The sequence below is a fragment of the Apteryx rowi genome, unplaced genomic scaffold (genome assembly GCF_003343035.1).
Source record: "Apteryx rowi isolate R43461 unplaced genomic scaffold, aptRow1 scaffold_23, whole genome shotgun sequence".
Lineage (NCBI taxonomy): Eukaryota > Metazoa > Chordata > Aves > Apterygiformes > Apterygidae > Apteryx > Apteryx rowi.
In genome coordinates, this window is record NW_020448641.1 from 441,628 (window position 1) to 468,809 (window position 27,182).

The 27,182-nt window shown below is 43.0% G+C and overlaps 1 protein-coding gene across 5 annotated transcripts in view; it reads right to left on the reverse strand.

Moving 5' to 3' along the window:
• INPP5A (inositol polyphosphate-5-phosphatase A) overlaps positions 1-13,296 on the reverse strand; it is a 234,021-nt gene extending 220,725 nt beyond the window's left edge. The window contains exon 1 of one of the 5 annotated variants that reach the window (XM_026065676.1): positions 13,181-13,296. The gene's annotated coding sequence lies outside the window, so the exon portion shown is untranslated. Of the gene's footprint in view, positions 1-8,033; positions 8,102-13,180 lie in introns of those variants that run through there. The other 4 variants (XM_026065677.1, XM_026065674.1, XM_026065672.1 and 1 more) reach the window with 4 other exon arrangements.
• Between the last annotated feature and the right edge of the window lie 13,886 nt (positions 13,297-27,182).

The window sequence follows — 27,182 nt, forward strand, 5'->3', positions numbered from 1 at the left end:
TAAATAACTTAAGAATTTAGCACCTCTTGCTTCTCATTTTCCTCCCTAACGTACAAATGTGAGTGCTCGTCTACATGCCTCACCATTCCGCTCCAAAGCGCACTCAGTTAAGATGATTCTTATTTATTTTTTGTTTACATTGCTCGTGAAGTTTATGTCAGTAAGAAAACAGTCTTGAGACATTCAACAGAAAAATAAAAGTATTCCAAATGCAATCAGAATGTCTAGAATTTCTCTTTAACAAAGACACTAGTAACAGCAAGACCTATAAAAAGGTAAATTCTTGACTTTCCCTTGGTCAAATCAAATACCTTTTAAAAAAATCCATGCGTTAACACGGACGAATCTTTTCATGTCAAGTCATGCGCGGGGAGAGGAAGAGGGACAGGAAGCGTTTGAGTTTCAGAGCTTCGGGTTAGTAATGCTCACGGAAGCTGAGGGCTCTTCAACAACATTAAATAAATCAGTGGTGCTCTGCTTGGTTTACACACCGAGTTGCAAGCACTTAATCAAATCGGTTTACAACACAATTTAGCTRAAATTGGGGAGATGCACTGAAATCATCAAAGCCTGGCTCATACTGATTTAGTTTGCACAAATTCCTCCGTGAATGCAGTTAAACAGGCGAACCCTTTTTTCCGGGGAACAGAAGCACTTCCACAAGGTTTTCCACCTGCGTAACTAAACAGGATTTGAAATTGCACGCCTTTGGTTAAAAGTGTAAGCGCTGCACCTCAACCCTTCTTCTCTTCATTGCTAACTCTGCTAACTCCTCTGCAACCTCATCTTCTGTCGGAACAGAAGTTTAGAGCTGAAGAGAAACAAAAACGGTTTTCCTTTAAAACGACTATTCACCTCAGCTGGACAAGCTGTATACTTAATGACTTTCCCTCATATGGAAAACGTTTCTGTGATGGTACTTGAAAGCAAATTGGGAAAAACAGGTCCTCAACAGTGCACTAAATCGACATACATACGTATCTGAAGAAACTCCACAGGGAAAAGAGAAAAACAACAGCTAGATGTTTCTAAACTGTGGGAACACTTTCTTAAAGTGCTGCATATCAAATATTTTTAAGTAACGTAAAATAATATGATTTTGATATTCTTCCCAGAAAATGCCATGTATAAAAGAGCATGCAAACTTTACAGAAATAATCTTCTACTTCACATGAAAGCTTTAAAAATAAATAAATAATAATAATAATAATAATGGAAGATCAGTATTCCACGTTCTGAATTAGTTTCTCTGGGCACTACCCAGATTGTCCTGCACGTACCAAAGCCAGGTTTACCAGCCTTCCTTCAGTGATGGAGACGGATGCCCGCGGAGCTCCGATTCCCTCCTCCTCCTCTGCCGCGCTCTGCCGCCAACCCAGCCAGAAACCCACAACCACAAACGCCGCGCAGCAGGCGGGTGTTTCGTACGCCCTTGCTTTCATACGCTCTATTTAGACATGATTTACTTGCTGCTTAGTACGCGCAGTGGTCCTCCCTTAGTGAACTTTGGTGAAAGAGCGAAAGAAAAGCAGAAAACAGGTAACAGATCTGGACTTTATGACCGTATTTAGCATCTGAGCTTAAGGTTTAAAGCCTCTTTTCGTCTACTGCATTAAGAGAAGAGAACCATTTTTGTGATGTCAACATCCAACATGCAGTTTACGCTTAAATGGTTTCTGACGCTCCTATATATAAACCTGAGCTCTACAATAGCTAAAAACAGCAAAAAGTTTGACATCTTAAGAAGGAATACACTTGAAGAGAACTGTCCAAAGGGAACTAACCACTCTAGTCAAAATATGAAATTTCAGTATCATCTTTCGATTTCCTATCTTTGCATAGTGCCGGGAAATGGATTTAAATTTGATTTCCAGATTATTAGCTCTTGAACTCAATTTTTTTTTTTTTAACTACAGCAGTATAAAATTAAACCCTAAAAAGTCAGAAGTATCCTTTCTAAAAAGTATTTACTGGTATTTAGTTTTAGCTTCTTAATGTATTGGACACTAAAACTTTTCAGCTATAATCGAGAATTAATCAATCAATTAAGCTCCCTTGTCCCTTGCACGCCTTCCCTTCTTCCTTTACCCCCCTCACCTGCTAACCAAGCAGAGGTCTCAGCAGCCACCCGTTGTGCCACCACTTCCAGGCTACGGCTGGGACAAGCCACCACTTGAGATCTAACGCCCCAAAAAGCGAGACACAAAATGTTTTTGTTTACTCATGAAAAGGGATGGAAAGGTACCGGCAAACTTGCAAACCACTGTACTCAAATYACCTGCAGATAACTCACGGAAAGATTTCTAGTGACACTGTTTTGGCTCCTCCACCTTTCCAGCTGCTCTAACTCAGTCAGGAAAGCTAAAAATACTTTACTTTCTAAAAATTACTTTGCCATGTAAGGAATAGCTACAGTTACCACAGAGATGTCATAAAATTGCCATGGAGAGGAAAGCTGGTCTGTGTAATTGTGTCTGGGTGGAGAGGGTCCTTGAAACCATCTTCTTCCTAAGATGAGATCTGCTCTCCGAAAACCAGGGAATCTACGCAGCCAACGCTTTTTCTGAAGCGGCTTTAAGTAGGATCCGTAATGATCATACGTGAAACTTTGGCAGAAATTCCTGCTTACAGGAGGACTTCGGCGTGCGGGAGGAGGGAGCAGGGGTTTCACCACCTGCAAGGAGCAAGCTCTGCTCTTCGGCGTGATTCCCCCCGGATAACCAAACAGCGCGCTTTTCGTGGCTCCTTCCTCCTCGCTCCCCGAGATCAACATCAAGTGCATTTCATTACAGTGCAAATACATTAATACTTGATCTTGCTTTTAAACAATTAATCCAGAGAGGCAGGCCAACTATGCAGAATCCGTTTCATTCCCTATCTTACTGCTAAACACGGTAATTCTTTAAAGTCATAATGCCGCTGCTACATAACACTCCAGACAACGCTAACGAATTCAGAAAATACAAGAGACTGCGTTCCTCACGATGCAGGGCTGTAGCTGACCTGTAGCTTTATTTCTGCAAAGTTCAAGTGGAAAATTTCATTCGTACGGTTCTGAAACATCCGTCCTATTTCAGTGCGTTTGAAAATTACAGTGCCCTTGTTCTATTGATATGCGAACAGCAGGAAAAACGCTAAGAGAAAGGACTGCACAGCATAAAAATGAAGACATTTACAATCAGAGGATATCTAGAGAAACACAGAAAAAAACCTCCCACAAAAACCCACAAAAAACATGCAAGATTAAGAGATTCCCCCGGTGACTTCTACAGAAGGCTTGCTATTTCAGCTCCCAGTAAGAGASAGCAAAACGCTGCATCAGAAGTAGGCAACAGAATGGTTTTAAAATAACAAACCATCACTTTTCTCATTTCAGAACAATGAACTCCCACCCAAAAGCTAACTTAGCACGTATCAAAGTACAGGCAGGTTAATGAGCTACGTTTTCACCGCGTGAACTGAAGACCCAAGTAGGCTGTTCAGTTTCAAAGTACATCATCTGCTTAAAAAGCAAATGAGCAGAAACAAAACCAAACTCTCTCTGCTGAAATCCGTGACCTTGACAGCAAAGCAGGGAGATGCAGCGAGCCACAGCCTGCGCCTTTCCCCACCAGGCCAGGTGACAGCGACGCCCTTCACTCGAAGCTCTCAACTTGGAGAAAGAAGAGCATTATCCCCATTTATTGGGCCTGTTTTAAAGTTTATTGCAGTCAGTTAAAAGACGCTGCTGATTTCGAAAGCTTTTAATCAGTCATGTTTTAAACAAGCAATCAGCAACAATGGTGGCAATCAACTAATTCTCAGCATAAAAAGCTCGGTATATATTTCCTCCTCTGGAGGAAGAAGATAGAAAATACACAATCAAACATTATTTAATGAATCCCTGATAGACTATAGGTAATGTGGCTGGATATTCTATGCGTWCAGCAAAGAGCAGAATTTCTTCTCTTGCATTTAAAAAAAATCAGTGTTAGCAAACACCAAATGCCAGACTGGAAGGCAGCACTGACATTTCAAAGCTGGCTTCACACCTGCTTGCGTGTTCACTGGAACATGCCCATTCCACCTGGCAAGAACATTTAGCAATATACTTACACTGGACACTTTTATAAGTATTCTTTCTTTGCTTAATTGCCAATTGGTTTACATGATATCCCAAAAAAACAGTGTCATTTATCCTGAAAAGTAAAACTCAAGGTTGTCTTAAACTGAGCATCCAGAATCATTCATTAAAAGGCATACCAAATGGAGCATTTCAAATTAATTTACGATTGGGTTTCACCTAAGAGTAGTTAGAGAACATGATGTCCTGTGAAGGTTAAAAGGCTTCTGTATTCCTGTAGTCTCAGTAAAAATCCAGCAGGTCAGTTTGGGTTAGATTCTGATTCTTCTTCAATAATTTAAACTCCATTTTTGGCATTTCTCATTCCTCTCACTAGATACAAAGTTCAAAAGGGACCACAACATCACAGCTTGGCTATGATAAATTTCACCCCCATGCCCATATATCGGCTGCAGAAATATTAATAAATTAAATATTTCTATTCTCAGCATATTAAATTGTTGAGAAGAAACAGATGCTAGGAGAGCTGGAAGTATCATCACTGCCCAGGGCTCTTGCAATGGCTGGAAATTAATTAGGTGAGATAAGAATTATGATGATCATCTAAAGTAATCCACATGTTTTGCTGCCGATAAAGGGGAAAAAYGCTCAAGAGCTTTGTGAATCTGCTGCCAAATCTGAAAATCAGTTTAACCCCAAAACTTACGAATAAAACATGTTGGCTAGACATCTAAGGAACAGGAATATCTGTGGTGCTGGGAACATCCTGTAGGACATGCCCATTCCACTCTTTTCTTCCCTTCATCAGCAAGAAGGAAAGCTTCCCAAGAGCACGTATCGTCTTCMCGTGTAAGTGTTTATACAGAGCAATGAAATTATTGCCCATTGGCCTCTCCAGAGTCTTGGGAATGATCCTGATCCTAACACCTCTGTAGTCACTGGTATTTACTACCACGGAAATCTGCATCCTAGGATGAACCTGGACTACGTTCTGTCAGACCAAGATTTATGATAAAGAGAGAAAGAGCCTCGTCCAGCTCAGAAATCAGAGCCTCAGCACAGAGGCAAGTCTGAGCTGCAGTCACTCCATCACTGAGGAATTTTGACCAGCTTTCCTGGAAGCTTTACAGGGTCTCAGCACAGTTTGAATATCAAGCAATCTAAATATTTAGAAGCCTGAATTTCAGCTCCTATTTTCTTCAAAACTCGGCTTTATTGTCTAAAACCTACCTACCTATCTACCTATGTGTTAGGTATCTAGTTGGACAAGTTTTCTCAATATTTACTTTTAAGTAAAAGGAAATGAATTAATTTACAGATTAAGGTTGTGCTTCATATTTGGAAAGAAACAGAGGAGAGGAAAAGGTGGGAAGGAAGGCTAGAAGAGAAAAAGCATCCAGCTAATTCCAAATTGGTGGGAGGCAGAAAGAGACTTGAGCTAAATGAAGTTGTTTCCTATCCAAAAACTGCACCACTCTGAGGAAATCTCATAAACATGCAACACTACACCCAACCCCCAAATTTTTATATGGAGTTGGATTTACAGAATTTCACTGAAGGTTTAATCTCTGCTGATATGCAGCATGCCTCACCAAGAGCTGCTGCTGAAACCACTCTCCAAAGAGATGGATTTCTCAAAATTTCAGTAGTCACTTTGGCACAAAAGAATCTTTAAGGAAGGTGAAAAAAAAAATTCCAAATTTCAATGTAAATTAGGAGCCAAGCAAAATGAAATGCTACCCTACATGCCAGCTTCACAAAATTAAAATAAAATGAAATAACATACTCATAAAAGGAATGGAGAACTAATAAAGACTAATCTCCAGGGCTGATGTAAACTGTTTTAACTCAAAATTAACTCTCAGACTAAATGAAAAATGACAGGTTTCCCTTGGGCAGGAAAGGCTAAAGGGGCAAAATCCTGGAAAACACAGGAATGTTCTTCATGGGGAGTGGCAGGGGATGCCCGTGAGCTGAAGTCCGCTCTCCTGGGGACCTTCACTCCCTCTGTCGCCTGCATGGGAGGAAGAAGGCAGGACAAGACGGCCACCTCAAGCACTTCATTATATCATGCGAGATATCACCTGCACTGACAACAGCTTAATTACCTTATACCAGACCAGGGAAACACAAAGCTCCATTGTAAGTGTTAATAACGACTGCATCCTGTCCCTTAAAATCCAACTTACTGGTTTGCCTTCTGTATCTCTGCTTTATCTATAAAAAGCACTATTCTTCTTTTACCTGGATACCATTGATATATGGGAAATATACAAATAAAAATGTATGTATTTTTGTTATATATATAAAGAAAAAAATATGCATTTATATATATATATATATATATATATATATAAATACAGCTATCCAAGCACAATACTTGATGAAGACAAGCAAAATACAATAAAAAACATTGCACTGTCACTGTAAAACTTGGTGTATCGGTTTTTAGAAGTTGTCCAAAAAGTTGGTTCAAGAAATAAAAAAATCCACTAATACATGCAGGTAGCCATTAACTGGAGAGTCATAAAATCTTTGCTCTGAGAGCAACTGAAAATCCATGTTATCTGTGATAACACAGTAAAGTGTATTTGGATGCAATATATCTTCAGGTCAAGGCTGGAACAACAATCCAACAGCACCACGGGAACAAGCTAGCTCGTCTGAGAGTTAGTCATTGCTCCACACCTTGTTGTGTAYGGAGAGGCTCACGTGGAGTGCGGGGAAGGAATGGCCGGATTTTAAGAGCACGTGGCAAGCCCTTTATAACCACTAACTGCATTGCGACTGCTTTCACAGACCGCTTTTCAAGTAATTAATGCGCTTTAAGGAGAAAAGGTCTTATTTCTGAGAGCGTCTGAAAAAGGTGCTTTAATTCCTAACGAATAAAGGTCCTCTCAAAACCTTAAAGGATTTGCTAAGCATAATTGTTAATACTTTGCATGTCTGCTTTGATTATGTTTGACATAGTTTCCATATGGAAAGTTACACTAGATTTCATCAGGAGCTTTACTTTGTTTAAAATATCAACCCATCTAATGAGATAAATATTTGCAGATATAGCAAAATATCACCTTTGTAGGTTATACTTATACAAAAGGGTGAAGGAATTCACACACAACTTCGCTCAAATGCTTCCTATTTCCTTCCTGAATAACATATTTCTCATTCTCTAACCCAATTCTGAACTGTTTCTCTTTGAAAAAAGCTATTTTTGGTCCACTATTTATATTTGTGGCAAATCCTGTTTGCTTTACTCACACTGAAAGCTTCGAGGGTTCCCTGAAGTTACTCGCCTAAGTAAAGCTCTTAGCTTTCAGAATCTCCCATCAAAACAAACAAATTAAAACCATCTTGGACACTAATCTTGGACATAACGGCCTTATATAGTCAGTCAAGCTACAAAAAATATACCCTGCCATCCTCTTATTCTAGTTTCACCTTGTAGAGCGTTACTGTTGTTTCTGTGGTATTGAAAGATTAAATCTTTAAATTATGTGAAAAATGGAAACAACCATGCTAAGATCAAAACTTACACTAATCATTTCAAATAATTTTAATGAGAAAACCTCATTACAAGTTCATGTCTAACATTTTACAGACCATCAAGCCATAAAGCTCCACAGTTTGAAGAAGACCTAAGCCTAGACCTAGACCTACTTTGAAAACAGTTGCTTCCACAAAAATAAGCGTGCTTATCGCTACACACACACACGCACTTGCCCAAGCTGCTCGATTCCATCATCCTTCCACTTCCACGGTCGAGAAACCCACCAGAAACTGAAGGCTGGGAATCTCTCCTCTTTCCCAACCTTTGGGCAAAACTATATGTAACGTGATGAGACTGAGCAGTTTTAAAACATTGAGGACTAGGTTCAAGCCATGATGAAAACATACAAATGGAGCGACTAGGTGTCCTTTAAGCTTCTCGCTTGCTAGATAAAAGCACGTGACAGTTCCCCTTCCTCACCTGAGGGTACACGATGCACCCACCGCTGCGACGTGCCCGCTCGTCTGAACCTCCCTCTCCGAAGGAAGATGACCGACAGTGATCACATCGGGATTTGCACTCCATAGCCACTTGCCAGGTTTTAAAGCAGAGTATCAACCGTACTTTAAATAATCAGTCTTAAAAACAGCCCACTCTGTTTTTACAAATAAAAAAGGCCTACTTGGCTAGTCCCAAATGTTCCACTAGTGGAATTAGCAGATACTTGGTACCAATCCAGAAATTCATAGGTTTTCACTTCCGTATTATCTTTAATACTACACGATGGCATGCACACAACTTTTGGAGGACTGGCTGGTATTGCAGAAGCGGCCCGCGAAGCACCCAGACTCGCACAAGTGAGCTGCTCACAGGAGCTTTCCTCGAGTTTATCATATTGCTGCTGCCAGAAATGCAGATGCTTTCTCACACTTGCTGAGAACGTCTACTTTGGTTTAAAGAAGAGCAACTTCCATCTAAAAAAAACAAAAAGTTCACAGCGTGCAGATGGCAAGCGGCGCTTGTCATGGCTAGGGATTTAAGTCGGTTTTGCCAAATGAAGACGGCGGAGAGAGATTTCAAAAACTATTCAGCGAAGCAAAGCAAAGACGACCAGGTAGAACAGAAATGAGCTTCGTTAATGATACATTCGTTGGCATCTGCTTTGCATTTTTCCACCAAGTAAGCAGCTTGCTATATTCCAGCTTCTGTTCCAGCCAGCGAATTTTCAGAAGATTTTACAATCATGCTGTTTTGTCATACTGAGACTGTTTCTTCCCAGCCAACACTATCATTTACCCTGCATTTGTACTGCAAATTGTACTTGTCACCAGGCTCTCCAGGTGCTATGAACTTAAATCGCAGATAATGCACTTAGTTCAGTTCAGTTTCTCATCCCATTTTAGATAACCAAATGGGTAATAGATCTCAGAAATATTTAAGCAACACGGGTTCAGACAAGACATCTTCAACGTTCGCCGTCTTTGGGCCCAGGCGGTAAGAGCAGGAGGAGAAAAGGGGCACGGAGCAAAGGCAGAAGGGAGAGCACAGCTCCGAGGAAGCCCACCACCGCCCAGACCGGGTTACGCTTTCGGGTCCAGCGCGGGGACGAGGGCTGAAGAGCTTTATCGCCTCCCTAGGAGCACGCACACGAAATACAGCTCATCGCCTCTTCCTGCCGCGTTTTCCTGAAGTTCGCCGCCTGCGAGTCATTCCCTCTCGTAAATATTTTAGGAGCTAGGAAACCAAACCACGTTTCTAAACTCCGGAGATAAGTCACCGGCACACCGTTCCCCGATGCACAGCGCAGGAAACACGAACGTCTGGTGCCTCCTCTTTGGTGTCACCAGAGCACGCACTCGGAGCTGTCAGCTCGCCTTTTACCACCAAAAACTCAACGAAGGCTAAAAATTAGGTTTAAACGCACAGAGAAGCTCTAGTTTTAGGACTGTTTCTGTACATCTGTGTGGGGACATCTGCAACACGCGTCACCCGTTAGTCTAAATGTCGTTCACGGTCACAGGAACGCTAACAGAAAAAGTTTCAGCCCAGAGAAAGTTTTGTGAACTGAAAGAATGGCCTACAATATTTAATCAAAACAGTGCTTCAACAGTGCTTTAAGCAGTGCAGCCTCTCTAGTTGATTTTTTATGACTTTCCTTAACAAGGTTTACTCCTTTTTTGGAAAGCAAATTTGCCGAAAGACCGCTCGGTCCGTTGATCAGACGGAAGATGTTAAAGACTCAAGAAAGTCTTCTTTCTCTGCCTTGAAAATACACTACTAAGCAAATAATCACTGTAAGCAACAAAAAAAAATGAAAAACGGACACATGCAATAGTCTATCTATATAAATGCCAAGTTTCAGAAACATTCTTGGAAATTCCCACACTCACTCCTTCTTCTTCTCCTTTCTTTTTTTTTTGTTTTTTGTTTTGAGAGAAACATCTTCAGAAGTTTTCCTGCTTCTTTAAATACCTGTTTAATGAGAACAATCAGCTACTTCCATTCTCTTAAAGCTTTTAATTTCACAGATTTAATTAGGAAGTTTCAGAGAAGGTTCAGTGAGGACAAAGTAAGAACTTCAGTTCTGCTGAGAACTTGGAATAAAGTCTTCATTAAACTAATTAAAATACATACTCCAAAACATACCCCTGCACCTTGCAGAAGTTCAGAAGTGGCTAGAGGAGTTTTCCCCCAGGACTTCAGAATAAAGTTTCCTCTAGGCTGAAATAATCCAAGGAATATGCCAGTATCCATACATTTCAAGCAAATGTATTATAATGCTATCTAACATAAATTTTTATTTTCAACAAAAGGAGCAAAGTAAAATAGTTAAGTGTTCCAAGTATTTACAGTGTCTTCAGCAAAGCTAGCTTTTCATCAACATTAAAGAAAATTCCTCATAGGTTTATTCGTACATTTAGAACAAAAAACAGTAACAGTATTCTGCATGAGACTATATAATATTCACTTTTAAAATAGAAAAATCCTCCTTTATTTTTTAAACAACTGTCTCTGATCCAGGATATCCACTAAGATATCTGTATTTGTATGACATCCTAGTGAAACTGCTGCAGTTCTAAATAGGAACAACGTCTATTTCCTCTTCCTCTGCTCCCCTCCTTATCCACCCCTTTCCATCCTATTTCAGGAGCCGAACCTAAAAACTGCAAGCTATTCGGAATTTAGTCGCTTTCTGCACATTTATGGCGTGTAGCGCAACGGGGTCCCCCCAGTGCCGCACTCTGCAGGACATCACCCCCGTACAGACTTCCGGATCAGGACCGTACCTGCCAACCTCTAGCACCAAATAAAAGGAAGATTCCTTCTAGCAAAGATTTCACACGGCTGCAAAAAATTCTTTTTATTTACTGGTTGTGGACCATTAAGGAAAAGCATGATGAGTTTTTTCTAGTGAACGCTTGGGGAATATCCCCCCAGGAAACACCTGCAAACTTCTGCATCACTTCCAAACCTGGAGACTATTTGCTTGCTCCCAGTGTGGCCTGCTCTGTGACCTCTATTGCACAAAATCCAGATTTTCAAGCCACACGCCCTCAAAGGCAGCAGCCTACAGCAGAGTGCTGAATTACTCGCTCCGAAGAGGAGGAGGAGGAGGATTAGCTGTCCTCGCCCCGAAGAGCCCTCYGTTATCTCCTGCCTGCACCACCCTACGCTTCCTCCGGCTGCAGGCGCGGGGAAGCAGCTGCCGGTGCACTAGGAAGCCCCTTACAGAAACAGCAGCAGTTTTCTGTGCCGCGGCAGCGGCGAGCCCCGCTCTCGAGGACTGCCCAAAAACGTCACCCTCCCGCTACCCCCCTGCAGCGGCCCAGGAGACCTGCCAGCGGCTGCTGGGTGCAGACTGCCAGAGGCTGCAAAACCCGCGAGGGAACGGCGATGCTCCGGGGCTGAACTCAGAGAGGGAATGGGGAGACACAGAGATGCCACTGCAGATATCCACAGCCTACAAAACACCTCTGACCTCACCTAGCCAACCTGTCTTCAAAACCCCCTGAACCGCTCTCTACAGTTCACGCAAAAACATTCATTCTCCTGCCTGAAACTCCACCGAACCGTACCAGCCTCTGCCCATCCCTTCAGCTTCCCGCGATTTCTGCCAGCTCTTACTACGTGCCTGGAAATCACCAGCCCCTCGCACTCCCTCAAATAACCATGAACCTCTCCCGGCACCCTCTCTCCATCTGCCTGGGGAAGCCGAGCTTGGTTTCACTGTCGAAAACCCTCTAACCATCTATATAGCATCACCGTCTGCAGACTTCCCCCGCTGGACAAGAACGACCGCAGCCTGCTGAGCTGGAATTAGAGCTGCTGCTGCTGCTAAGATGCATTTAACGTCAGCTTTACGTATTTCTTTCCATACTACAACAGCATGGCTCTCTTGCACAAGTGGCTTTCTACATCTGAATTCAGATCTTCCTACAGTAACACAGTGCCAGAACACTTTCGCCCCAAAAGCGAAGTGCTAATTCTGTGGCTGGTGCTATGCAACTTTTTGTGATAAGAAAAAGCCCGCTATCCACCAAAAAACAGCGTTTTAAAACCTCAGTCCAGAAAGCACCAAGGCTGTAGCCCCCGCAGCGGCTACGTGGTGGCGCAGACACACACTTCTGAGACAACAGCTGGAAACCACTGCTTTGCCTCCCTGTCCTTCCCCTTCTCCTCTCCTCCCACCTCTTTTCTGGGAACACAGACCATCCACCTTTTGTCCCAGCCTTTTGCAGCCTGCCTCAAAGTGTAATCCAGCTGCTGGAGAGCAGCTAAGTGTACTGCAAGAAAAAGCTCTCTCAAGGAGAAACAAGGAAAAAGACAGAGCCCTGGGACATGGCTGCAAATTAGATGACATCGCCCAGTCAAAGTAGTCAAATCTGAGATCAGATATGGAATTTTTCTCAGAAAACAGAACTGTTTGAACTTGTCTTGCTCTTGGAGGAAATGTCAGGCAACGACGGTAGTCTTAACGTACCTGACAAGCCCCGTCCTGCTGGGTGCTGCAAACAAGCTTAACCTCTAACGAATCTGGGCAGCACAGCACAAGAAAGGCTAACCAAATAACCTATGACACAGAAGGAATATTTCATTTCTGAGAAGTGGTATAAAGTTGTTTAAAATGCTGGCAGGAGCTCTACGCTATATGCTCTGGCTATGCCACAGGTATTAGCATAAATACAAATGGCAATCATCCTGCTTTACCTTTCCAGATGATTGSGAAAGAGAGAGAGAAAAAAAAAGGTAGAGTAGAGTAAGAGTGCTCATTTTTTCAATGCTTTCTGTGCTAAGACACGATCTTTTCCAGATTCTCAGCTCAGTTTTTCTTTGGAGTACTGAACAATAACGTTGCAAGTAAATGAGCAGATAAACTAGAAAGGCATCAGTGAAGCAGCCCTTCTGCCAGGTAACCATTTCTCATCATGCATCTTTGCTGTTACTTCTTTTGGGGTAAATATCCATACCCATCGGCTGTCAGTGAATCCTGCAGATGCACTGCTCCTGCCATCGCAGCCGGTCTGTAATTTACTCCCTTTCAGTTCCACGATAATCAGGAACAGCATATTTACTCACTGCTGAAAGCAAACAAACAAAAAGCAACCAGAACACAAAGCCTGACTTACAGACTTCACTTTCAGCACGCTGATCAAGCATACGAGGAGGCTTTCAGCAGATTTCCAGAAACGTCTGTTTACAAGCTGACAAACGTACAAGTGACATTTTCCGGAAAGCCGGACAGCCTTCGCTGCCAAAAGCAAGTGTTCAGCTCCTTAACCAAAGCCACTCTGCAAAGCACCTGGAAAGGTCCTGCTGGCTCCACCAGCAGCGCTCTGGAGAACCGCGCAARGCGGACATCCGGAAAAGGGACCGCACTGTCACCACCCATTTCAGAAAGAGGCAGCAGAGCCTGACGGGTCTCCGCAGCAATACAGGGGTCTGACCACTGGAAAGGGGKAAATGATCATAAAAGCAACCTAACAATTCCCTGTAGGAATATTTTGGGAGGTTGTGGAGCAGGGAGAAGAAAAAACAATTATCATAAGGAAAGCTTCATGAAGTAACTGACCCTGTTTTTCATGCCATACTTATGTTTACATCATTGCAAACTAAATGAACACTCTGCATCCAAATTTAGATTTTTATTCACATATTTCATCTGAGCCCTAACAACAAGCATAAATATGTAAAGATTTTTTTCAGTTACCATGGCTTGCCAATTGTGTGGGCGGAATGTAATGTAGCTTAAATAATTCGCTAAGAAACCATAAGAGACTAAGCTGTATCATTACCCAGTAGCCACTGAGACTTGAAGTATGTGTCTGAAAATGTATAGTAAGTATATTCACTAATATTAGTTTTGATAAGATGAAGCCATGTTCCTTCCTGAAATCTGATACTCTCTCACTGTTCTCACAGCAAAACCCAGATTTTATGTCCACACTGGAAGAACACCAGACAGCTAAGTTTCCTTAAGAAACACAGAAGTGTCCTAGAAGGCAGCAGACAAGTAAGAGCAGAAGGATGTCTTCAGCTCCCGGGAGAACTTCAGGAAATAAAAATGCAACTGCCAACACTGTTCTCCCAACGCAGCAACGAATTTTCTTGCGAACTGGAATCAGTAACCAGTTTCCTTCTCGGAGGAGGGAGATGACGCTTCACCAGCATCCAGACCTTCTGAGCAGGACGGGAAGGTGACGGGGCCCAGCCAGCTCCCTGGGACACAACGGAAGAGGACAGCCGTGTTGGAAAAGAGATTAAGGAGCAGAGAATCTCACACAGCTACAACAGAACAGCAGATAAGAAGGGAATGAGGATCTGTCACAAATATATGAACCGAGAGGTAAATAGTCATCTTCTGCAAGCACTGGAAAGCAATGGGGAACGGTATCAGCAAAGAAGAACAAACAGCAAGGAAAAATTTAATAGGCCTGGCTACAGCAAAAGCAACGACTGAAAAAAAGAGCGAAGCAGAAGTGAAACCAAATCAGACGTACTTAGATGAACAGCCCTTAAATAAATATAATTCACAGCTGAGGACACAGCACAGCAAGCGTGCTCCACAGAACATTGATCCGCGGCGCACAGGTCTGAGGAAAAAAAGTAATTGTTGTTCAAGGACCAAAACCTGCACTTTAACAGTATGAACTTCTAAAACTTAGTACAGCTATTCAAATGTGATCTGTAATTCCATCTTGCTAGTTCACGAGGAACCACTATTAATATCAAATCGGGCTTCCTACTTGTCAGTTGTTCTGAGGCAATAAAAATGGGTATTACAAATAATAATACCATTAGGTCACAAATGTACATTTAGGAAAGGTGTCAAGTTTTGCAACTGCTCCATAATGCCGTATACCGTACTTGCATTGCTCTGAACATAACCTAAGGCAAACCTTTTATCTGTTTGACATGGACTTTCATTACAGAGCACTGTGGATATTCACACACAAGTGAAAATTAATATGGTAAAAGTTCCTTCCTTTAAGCAATGTAAGCAAGCAGATCTTGTACCGAAATTCCACCTATTTCATCAAGGAGATCCCGTCACCTTGCTCACACAGCCCCATCATCGCTGATCCTGACATGCAGGGTTTAAAATATTTTCCGTACGATCACTCCAGTGCTGTAAGACTGCAACAGCATCGATAGCCTGCAAGAACCACCGGACCTACGCAGCATCAGCTCCCTTCCTGCTTCTTCCTGCATTATATTAAAGATCTTTGTTGAGATTTTTAAGTAAAAGGCGCATAGCAGTCATAAATCACAAATGATTTAATATTTAGTAAGGATAGCTGAAGGGAAAAGGCATTGTTGCCTTTTTTCCTAAAAGCTGTTATCCCGCAAGACAAACGAGAATCCGTTTCGTGGTCCTGCAAACGGCCAAGCCTGGATAAGGTCCGTCTTTCCAACTCAGAAAAACAACAGTGCCATTTTATAAAAACAAACTTGCTGTAGGTGTTCAGCAGAAGATYTCTGGATCACGTCCAGTTCTCTGAAGTGACAGGATTTGTCATACAGTATCGGTTCACCCAGTTCTTCATGAGCTCATATGCCTGGCAATATTTGGAAGTTTAAAAAAAGTTCCTCCATTTTGCTTCCCCCAATTAAAAAAAAAAGGCTGTGACAGCAATTCTAGACAGACACTGTTACTCTGAATGACTAGTTTTTAAAAACATTGCGAATAATGAGGCTATGGATACAAACAGCCAAAGTTTTCACCAAATGGAATCCCGTTTGTGAAAACTGCAATAATATCCAATGACAGTTTTCTTCTCAACGTGACTGCCAATTTAGTCCTATTACAAGYTGCAACACTGTCCCTAAATGAGTAAGAATTCTGAAGTAATTAAAATACAGATCAATGCTGGCTGCTGGTAACTAGTGAACACAGAATCCCCCCAAGCAATTTCTGAACTATTTCTTTTCATTTGTTTGGTTGATGCATAAATAAACATTCCCCCCCCCCCCCAAAAAAAAAGTTCAGTATATATTTCTGCAATGTTCCTATGGGAAAATAGTTTTGTTTTTCCCACTGGGATTGATAAAGTCTCTAAAATTAGAGAATTTGCCACACCAGAGATGCAAGAAACTTAAAGACAAGTTCCTACAGGATCACTTAAAAGACTTGAAAGAAAGAATTCGGGATTGCCTCCTGCGCAGAAAGCCTCTCTGCTGCTCGTTGCTCATCTGCTTCAACCCTGGAAGCGTTAACAGCATGGCACACAGTCACTCAGAAGAGCCCATTAATACATAATGCTTTGCCGACACATTCAAAGGCACTAAAAAGTCTATTCAAAGAGCTAGTTTTGTCATTCCTTTGAGCTTGCATAAGCCACAGAAACCTGTTAGCGAACAGGAGCCTGGTATGGCTTGCATTAATTAATCCTTTGTTTACCCAGGAACTCGTGCAGCAATAAAACGTGGTGCATGCCCACACAAGCAGCGTCGAAATCAATATCTGATGCTCCTCTGCTTTCCCCGAGTAAGCGGGAAAGGAAAGAACGATCCCGCTGGGTCTCGCCCATGAGCCACGTTGTCCAGCTCCACCACACCTCCGGTGGAGCTCGTGGTGAGATCCTCCAAGCATAGGTCCTCAAAGAGGCCAACGGCATGGTCTGCTCCAGTGGAGGCACCGCTCATCTCCTGCCGTTCTAGCAAAGCTGCTCACCCTACCGTCTTTAACACGGCAATCTTCGTAACGTCCTTCTACAAGCAAGGATCTCAGATCTACAGAGCGGGGACCGAGACACAATGTCCACGGCCTGCCCCAAGCATGCGAGCGCCTTCCTTCAGCAACAGTCACGTACTTAATCATCCGGGAGGATCTGGGTGTAGCGACGTGCCCAGGGTCGCGCAGGATGTTTGTGGCTGAACACAAACCCAGCCCAGGTTTTCCACAGCCTGGACCAGCGCTCTCACCACCAGACCACCCTTCCTCTTGATAATAATTGGAAGATGCCTTCTGCCCTGAGGCAGAACGTTTTGTTTTTTTTCATCCACGTTCTTCTGGGGAACAGTTAGGATTCTGGACGCGTTTCTCTACAACATAAACATATAGTTCCTCTTTGAATTGGGTCAGTTACCGGCATCGCTGGACAATGTTTTGCAGCAATGACTTCCACAAGTTAAGGCTGTGGTGGTTCYGAATTTACGTTTAACACCCTATGCTTTGGGTTTAAAAAAAACAAACAACAAAACCACCCAACCCACACCCACACCCTGGAACTTCATTTCAGTGCCATTCGGTACACTTTATTCATACACCCCTGCAAGATTTGCATTGCTCCTGTGTGCAAACTATTACCTATAACGTTTTTTAATTCTGGTTCTCTGAAGACGTTGAATAAACACAGCCTCTTCCAAGTGACTAAGTGGCATGGCGTTAATACTTCTAGCACTGTAGACGAGCAGTAAGCAGTAGACACGCTTGGAGAGCGGTAGGTGATTCTGGACTCTTTCAGAAACACGTTCCTGTGGGATCACTCAAGTTTCCTGCATCTCAGCTGAACATTCTGTGTTTTGTGCTGCAGAGATGAAAATACGCAAACAACCTCCCGGTAGCTTTCAATATTCTTTATTCAACCTGATGCTCTTTTTTTGCTTGTATTCACCAACATATTTTCCAACTGCTGTCAGCGGGTATTTACTCGATYGATGCCTGGCTTGCCCCGGCCTCTCTCCAAGGCCCGGGATTGCTGCCTGAAGGCGTCCATCACTCCACGTTTCCAAGGCATGCCACGGACCGTGCTCCGCACCCTCCGGATTGCAGCAAAAYGCGTAAGGACCAGATCGATTTCACGTGGCTGCTGCCAAGGCACCAATAACCGCAGAGGGGCTGCGGAGCCACGAGCTTCCAGGAACAGCCGAGGGGGAAAACCCCAAATCCCTGAAGCTTCCCTTGGCAGAAGCCGTGCGGAGGGAGGAGCTGGAGGTGCTCGCCTGGAGAGGGCGAGTGAGAACCTGGGCATCGGCGCTGGAGCCAGGGGGCATGAAATCTTCAAGTTTGGACGAGGTGCTAATTCCGAGAGAAAGGCACGGTCTCCTTCCGAAACGCTCAAGCAAGAGCGCTGGTGACGGAAAGGATTTGCCCCGATCGCCTGCAACTTCACACGCAGAGTTAAGAAACGCGCAACCGCAAAGAAATGGGTTTGAGAGAGCGAGAGACCTCTTCTCTCTATCAGGGCTTTATTTTAAGGAAGTCGCCCATTTCTTTAAATGCATCTCAGTCACAAATCTGGAGTTCATAGGAAACCTCTGCCAGCGTTTTCGCGTGTCACTCATGCTCGATGTCAGCACCACATCCCAGTTTCATATGACAGCCRCAGACAGAAAGTAGACTTAAATTCCATATTACCATGTTGCTGCTCTTTCTCAGTCGTGTTTTTGTCAGMGTACGGGGTTTCCCCATCCCCACTACAGCCTCATCTCACACTAAAGCCTCGCTGTACAAGAGTTTCCGACTGCGAGCTGCATTAGAAAAGAAGCTGAAATGAAACCAAGGAAAATAAAGGAGGCTGAGAAGGTGGGGAAAGTGAGGCACTGAAAAAAATACATGTTTGGCAAGGACTGTAGCAGGGATAACTTTTCATTTATTTATGAAAAGATATAAGGGAAGACCAGAAAGCATTTTACTCCGAGATAAAAACACTGAAGACAAACTGAAACCTGAAATGAAAATCCTTCCAAGCACAACCTCAAATTTGCAACTGCATCTTACTTGGTGAAAACACCGTTCTTGATATCTAGTTATTGAATCAACTTTAGCTCAACTAGTAACAGTCATACCATCTACGAGCTACCCGAACTGGCATTTAAGCTACCTGTACCACAAGAGAAAACCGTCAGTACTGCGATGATTTTTTTAGTCTTTTCTTAGCTTTTACTCTCTTTTACTGCCACAGGATATTATCTTTTACAGCTGGCTGACTCACGAAAGCAAGTGCTTAACTACTTGAAGTCATTAATGAAAAAAAGTCTTAATGATATCTGATTTCAAAATATGACATAAAAGGAAGGATCACTCTTGTTTGCTCTCAATAAATGCTTTAATTTTAATAACTTTTCCTAAAAAATATTATAAGTCAAAGTGATAAAATACTAAATTTGCATTAGTGTTGAATAAATAATCAAAATAGTAATAAAAAGAACACTTAGAATAATTACCTTATATCATTTGAGAAAAGGCATTAAAACCAAAATGTTTTACTTTTAATATTTATTCACTCTTCCCATCTGATGATGATTGTGCTTAGTCTGACCTATTCCATAATATAAAGGATTTCCCTGGAACTTTAATCAGAAAAAGATTCCTTGTAATATCAGTAATATAATCTAAAAAGGATGCTAAATCATTCTGTGATAGGCCATTCAGGCAGTGATCAAAGGCAGAAAGCCTTGTTTTCCTACGACCATTTCCTATTCTCTACCAAAAGAATAAAAAGGGTGTGTAGAAAAACACTGAATAAAACACTAGATTACACTAATGTAGCTATATTTTGATAACTTTCACATATTGAAAAGATTGGCTTGCAGTCGGATGACCTGCTTGCTTAATTTTTTTCTTTTCCAAGTTAAAATGAGAGCTTGGGGCAGAGAAGAAGGGCAAAGCTATGATCAAAGAGGCTGTTTTTTGGGCAGGGGGGAGAGGGCAGAGAGGAGGCAGCTTTTACCGCACRTCCCCAAAGCCGCTGTTCTGTCTCCCAAGGTGTTTCACTAATTCGGTTTCCTCTTTTCACATCGATGCCACGGAATCATTTGTTAGTCAACCCTGCTGGCCCAAAGACAAGACATTTTGACTTCAAAGTTGTGGGATCACCTCTTCCACAGACAGCAGAGGCTCGYTGCATTAAACCCAGTGTGATGACACTCAGAAGCCAAAAATAAAGTTCGACCTGAAAACACAACTGTTTGGTAACAGCAGAAGAGTTAATCTCAGTGTTAGTATGCTGTTCTGGCTCTGTCTTCAACACTCCTGTTATCCAGCATAACCCCGGGGACTTGCATTAATAAATTAGATCCCTCTCCATACGCATTCGATCCTTGCTGCAGCTGTAGAGCTCCTATCTTAAGAGGCAGTAAACAACAGTCAGTGTAATCAAATTTGCTTTCTCCATAGGTTTTGAGGCAAGAGTAAGACTGCAAATGAAAAGGCTACTTTTCTTAGAAACATCCTCACTTTAAATAATAAATGAGGAATAAAGAGAGAGCTTTCAAGAAGAGACAAGTATATGTAGGACAAGAAAGGGGAAAAAAGCATTCGAGGTAAAGAGAAGAGATTAATTTGCAGGGATTTGAAAGCTATAAACACTAAATAAATAGCAGAAAAGAGAAAAAGAGAGAAAGCAAATAAAAAGGGCAGATCAGCCTTTTGAAAAAATCATAAAATCCAAGGATTTGACTGGTATTGCATGCAAAACTCCCTTCGAATTCCAATTATGTGGAGAGAGAATTCATGAAGGGGACTTTGAAACAGCAACAAAACCTTTAAAGTTTGACCTTAGTGACAGTACTAGTGCAAACTAATAAGCTAACTAAAAACATTCTTACTAAGGTTACCTACTATTATCATATAATTTCACGTTAAAATATTTTGGAAGTTAGAGCCTCTTAAACTGTCACCCTGAGAATATTGACAATTTGTGAAAATTCAGAAAATTTCAAAACGCTATATCCACTCCACCTGCTATAAAGCCACATTAACAGAAAACTTTAATTATATAATGCACTTTACTGTTACTGCTTCTTCATGTAAACATCTGCTTTTGCTGCTAATGATAACATTCAGTCAGGATGAAAAGAAAGATGGTCTACAAGATAATCTTCTGAGCTTCCTGCTTAAGGGAGGCTAAAGACTGTACAACCTCTTAATTAAAGCTGTTTTGATCAGAGGATTGTGAAAATGAGTCTAAAAAGAAAGTCTGCACAAGTTTTTAAGCATACAGTTCCACCTTGGAGTAAAAAACAAAACAAAACAAAAAGCCCAAACAAACAAAAAACAAAAAACCCTACCCCTGTGTATTGCCTGTATTATTGTTGTTCCAATCTTCATCAGCAAATTGGARAAGTGCTTTTGGATTTCTTGCATTTACAGATGCACATCAATGTGTCTCTGTTTTATTGCACTGCTGCGTAGTGCCTTGATCCTCACGGATACTTAAAGGGGGATCTGCCCCGTGTTTTAAATCGCTCCTGGCTGCCGGATGCGTGGCTGCCGCCTTGGAAGCGGCCTGCCTGGAGCGCAGCTCCCGCAGGGAAGCGCCAACTCCCAAACTCCCCAGGGAGTGAGGATGCACCCGCACAGGAGCTCGCACAGTGCTCGAGCCGTCGGCAAGGGATGCGGGGAGCAGGAGGGACCCTGTCCGGCCCCGTCCACGCCGCCGCCAGCCCCAGCACGCACCGCGTTGTCACCGTCCCCTGCCTACGGGCCCATGCGGCCCCTCCCCAAAATATCTGGGGGGTTTTAACGCACGGATGTAGTTTTGAGCTACGTGCGCATGCGGAAAAGCATTTTTGTGACGGTGAGCATCACGGGCGCTACGGCTAGGGTAGCTCAGTCCTGCCCGTGCACGTACCCGCCCGCCCCAGGAGCGCACCAAAAACAGCAACAACGACGGAGTTTTAACCCCAAACCCTTGCTCTCGGTAGCAGACTAAGAAGATGCAGGCAAACAGCAACGACAGCTCGGCAGACAGACACCGTCTCACCAGGCCTCCGAGCCAGCAGCGGCCTCCTCCCGGCAATGCACGGCTGCAAACGGCTTCGGTCGAGGCGCAACGGATCCCTCAGCTACGCATATGCATGTGTTTGTATGCGTGTGAGTATATATATGTATATATATGTGTGTGTGTGTGTGTGTGTGTGTGTACATATATATATATATATATATATGTATAAATAAAGGATATGGGCACTGCAAAGGATAACAAAGCAGTTCTCTTCCCCATCATCATGTTCATACAGCTCAAGAAATTTTAGACAGGGCCAAATTTTGACCTACCTCAAAATTTCACCTCCTGCAAAGGGGCTTTAGAACTGAGTAAAAGAGAGACTCTCAAAAAACAAACAAACAAAACACCATAAGCATTATGACAGCAGAAAAATACATGAAAAACATGGATTTAAGACTCTGCTGTAGAAAACTTAGGAAACTGATGAAGGAGACAATGTTTCAGAAATTACCAGCGGTGCAAAAAAAGTTATAATCACAGGGAAGACACCAAAATAACTAAAAAATAGAAAACAAAGGGTGCAGAAATACATATACAGAAATCTGAGATTTTTTTTTTTTAGGGTTCCAATAACAAAAAGCACTGAAAAATGCTGTGTTGTTGGCCTGCTCAAGAGCATGTATTCCTAAAAAGGAAGTTCTGGGTTATGAGAGAGCAATTTTACAGCAGCATCACCGAGAGCAAGCCAATAAACAAAATCAGTTTTAGGGCAAAACACTGGAGCTGGCCAGAGCCGCAGAATGCCAGGCACACGCAGGGAATCACAAAAAGCAGCCACACAGGAGGGTTTACAAGCCTGTGAAGCTGCTCTGTCCTATGTGAGGGCTCCTTTTTCAGCTACTAGCTAGTTTTTGGGAGCAGAGCGAAAGGACTAATTTAATCCAAAGCACAGAAATCCACTGGTGAAAGCAGCATGGGGCCCCCCTCATTCTTTCGCCTTTACCGTTCTTCCTCCAGCAACCCAGTTTCTGTCCTTCTTACCCCTTCGTCAACCAGAAAAAAGTTTTCGTTAACCTCTCCATATCAGCAAGGTGCCTACAGCCATAATCAACCCCACTGAATTTAGCAGAAATAGTCACCATGCATTTGTCTCATGCAAACATTAAAAAAAAAAGCCCAGAAAAAGGTAACTTTCTCTTCTATCCCAGAAAACATTAAAACAGCCTGACAATAAGGATGGAGTAAGTTTCTCAGCAATAAAATAACATATTCTAAGAAACTGCAATGGACTGAACGTTATCTTTTGCTCCCTCTAATAACCATGATCTGAAGCAAAGAAGAAAAGCTTCAAGTTAAGGCACCTTCTTATCTGCAAGATGTTGGCCTTGACAGTACTTAGAAAACAAAGCCTAATTAGTACATTTTCCATTCTACAGCACTTGAAATATTCCACAAATTTCAAATAATTCTTCATGGAAAAAGACATTATCTTTATCAGCTAGTATCAGATAAATTCACAGACCTCTAGTATCATAATGAAACTACATGGACTACTTCAAGCTTGCAAAATTCAGATCACATTTGAGAAAAAACAGACTTCTACACTGTGATTATCACCCATTAAAAAAAAAAAAACCTATGTGATTTTGAGAAGTATTTCTACTTCAAATTCAGTTAATAGATTTCACCCTCTGAGAGGGCTGAGGATATCCCAAGCTCGTACTCCGATTTATAGCAATGAGCATACGCCAAGAGAACACAACCAGGACTTGGAGGAAGCATTTCCACCTCTGCCCTCTCCACGCGCTGCAGGAGAAGGGGAGACTTTTGCCCAGGAGGGAGCAGGTCAAGGCCACCTGGGAACACAAAAGCTCCCTGTCCTATCTTCATATTGTCCTACGACAGCTACTATTTTGTACAGTCGCAGAAAATACAAGTTTTACTACAAGAAAAAACAGAAAAGCAAGCACAGGAATACTACCTATGCCAATTAAAGATTTCAAATATCAGTCTCCTAGTGCCAAGTAGCATTTCCCCAACCTGCTCCCTTCTTTTTACTCATCAAATTAGATGATGTTTGGTTTTCACCTGTCTTATCATCTCACTTTCATTCTGGCCCAAATTTGTCTTGAGAATTAGGACCACATCTATTTCCCATTAGGAAAGACCTACATGCAAGCAATGGCATAAAGAAAGAAGGAAGTGTTTTCAGAAGTACCTACCTGACTTAGGCTAATATATTCCAATTTCAGTGGAAACTGGAACAAATGAATTTCTACTTTCCAACAGAAGTAGAAATTATGGGACTTAAAGCTAAGTCTCCTGGGCATATTTGAAATCTTTACCCTAAAAATCTAAGCCCAGAGGTCCAAACAATAAGGATTGCTGAAATCATCTAAAACTGAAACACAGAAAGAGGATAATCGGAAAGATGTCATTTTAAAGGGTGAGCACTAACATGGTTTTTCCCAGTTTTTAACTGCACCCAGCTAGAGATGAAGCAAATAATAGCAAAACTTCTGAGACAGTAACAGAACACTGAATTCCGAAGATCGCCATCTGCTTCCATCCAGCAGAACCACCAAGCCTCAGATACTCCATCAGCCCCTGAATTTACGGCCACAGTCGCATTGGCAATGAAACACTCGCTGATGGAAGTTTCTCCACCACATGCAATCCCAAGTCCTATCCGATCTACCTGCCTAGATGGAGGGGAAAAAGCCACATTGAGGGGGTCGACAGATTTCGGGTACCTGCGCGCACTGAGGACAGACCTGCCTCTGGCGACTCGTGCTTATACATCTGCAGCCCTTTCCGCTGCACTCGTTGGCCAGCAATACACTAAACACAGAAGAATTTTTTTTAAACCCTAAGTAAAAAGAACAACCAATTGCATTAAGCCATTTATAGCAACCAAAGTGGTGGAGATAGTAGATAAGGAAAACATCACGGCACATTAGTGTAATTAAAACCCTACGTTACTGTAGTAAAAGCAGTGCAGCGCCAGGCAGGTTCATTTTGTGGCTGCTGAAGCAGTGGGATACCTCGCCAGGTAGATGCAAAAATTTTGTCAGCACAGCTAGAGCAAGCAAAAGCAAAGGAGGAAAGGAGATAAGAGGGGAAAGAAAAAGAAAAAACAGAAAAGAAGAAGAAAAAGGAGAGAGAGGGAGATGGAGCGAGGGAAGCAGCAGCCCACAGGTAACTGAACTGCACCTTCTGCCGTCAGCAGGAGCACAGGGTGATAAAAACAGGAAATGTTTATACAGCAAGACAAGAGTTAAATGCGCAAGTAAATACAGATGCACCGAGCGTTAGATGCACTCGTATTTGTGAAGTGCATGCGCTCATCTGTCTTCACAAAGCGTTTTCATATCTAAGAAATACTGTGTTAGCGTTTTAAGGAAGCAGCCGAACCGTCTGGGGAAGGAAAGAAAGAAAGAAAAAGAAAGAAACCCAGCGCAGCCCGCCTGAGCGCAACCTGCTGCAACGCCGCCTTGGGAGCTCATGAATAAACATGTCACCAGTGGATGCTGATGACTGGCAGGAGCAAACCAGGACGGTATTGCAACTTGCTTCTGGCAGTCGGAGAGTAAAAAAAATAGCAGTCCTCCTTTCTTTGCAAAAGTGTGGCCAAATCAGCAAAACGGTGAATCTGAGAGAGACTGTCCCACCCTGATAGCCCGTCTACCAGAGATATTTTAAATTACTGTGAAATACTGGTCTCGGCAAGAGAGTATTTGCATGTGCCAGCCACATAAACAGCACTTGTACAAAACAGTGCAAATTGCGCTGCTGCCACGGAGCGACATTCAGGCTACTTTCAAACAAATCGGAGAAAGATTCACGGCGCGCGGGAGGAGGGAGCAAAGTCTCACCCTTCCCCGGGCAGGAGCAGCCCCGAAGCCTCCCTGTGAGAGCCCGAGACCCAGCGCGGCCCAGCACTGCCCCGGGGTCAAGCAAAAACCCGGGTGAAACACGCATCAACGACTGGAGAAGCGTTTGCCTATTTCGCCGTGCCGAACGAGAAGCCGTGAACACGCTTCGCTTCCCCCAGGAGTTTTAGTGAATCAGAAATACTAACTGAGAACAACCAGGAAATCATTTATTCTCACAGCATAGGATTTCTTAATGACAGTGCTCCAAAATGGCCAATTTTATCTCTATCGGCCGTAAAGAGAACGTAAAAGAACACTCTGAACTAACGTATTTGGCCATGTTTTGCTAAGGGAGATAGCAGGCTAAGGTCGGATATTTGCATCATTTTTAGGCTCTAGTAGAGGCAACAGCAACACACATCAGTAGCTCTGTGCAGAAGTACCGCTGCATGCGATGCAGTTTTACTCCTGAGTAGAAAATACACAAGCTTGTGGCCATAATCATTTCCACGACTACGAAATGAATAACTTCATAACGTTCATTTTATATTTGAAAGGCCACAGTTCAAAAATAAATGTGGTGGCAATTCATCAAAGCTGCTGTACTAAGTTTAGCGAGAACACGAATTGCATTATTTGACTACACATGCAGCAATCACAGCGTAGGTTTTAGGTCGGCCTTCGAGATCACGAAAAATAAAGGAAAACTCTGAAGACTGCTGGGGAAGGGGCRATTAAGGGATGCACAGCTGCGCACTGCTGTGCCCTTCCCCTTCTGCTTTACCAGCTCCCAAACCCTTAAAACGCTCCATTTACAGCATGTGAAATTCTGCTGTTACTCAATTCTGCAAGTGCTTTGCTGTCGGCTTCAGCAGTGCCGTGCTTCACCTGTGTTACCGCTTACACAGTCCAGGAACCCAGGTGTTACTCCAGCTATTAAAGCCAGTATTTGTAAACATCTGTCTTAGCTCATGCAAATTTACAAGAAAATATTTTTCCCTTTGTTTAAATACTAGCGATATCAAGCGTGGAAGTAAGATTACTGCAAACTACGAAAACTATTCGAGGCATCCGAACACACTCGCTAAGCAAAAGTTTAATATTTTCGTGTCAGAACACGAGCAGCGTCTCAGCAAAGAGCCCGGAGCGCAGCAGAACCGAGCCTTTTTCCGAGGTTTCCAGAAGGAGCGCGCCGCGCCACAAATTATTTATTCTTCCTCCCGTGAGAACGAAAGCACTCTAAGTTTTCATGCTCCTGGCATTTCAGAAGCTTCAAAACCACAGCTAAAGAATCATCTGAGGCGATGAGATACCACACGGCAAGTTAAGAAAATAAAAGAGAAGGAACGGAGAGCAGAGCAGCGCGCTCGCAGTAAGAGCGGCTGCCCACGAACACGCTTTGCTGCGCGCACCGCTGCCCGTCTCGGCGCTTGGCTTCGGGCTCCGCAAGACGACCGGAGTCCGCCCGCGCGCGGACTGAGCGGCCGGGGAGCGCGGCAGCCGTCGGGACACGCGCCGAACCTCGGGGAAACGGCGGGGTTTCCCTTTTTTCTCTTTTTTTTCCCCCCCGTTTCCCCCCCCCC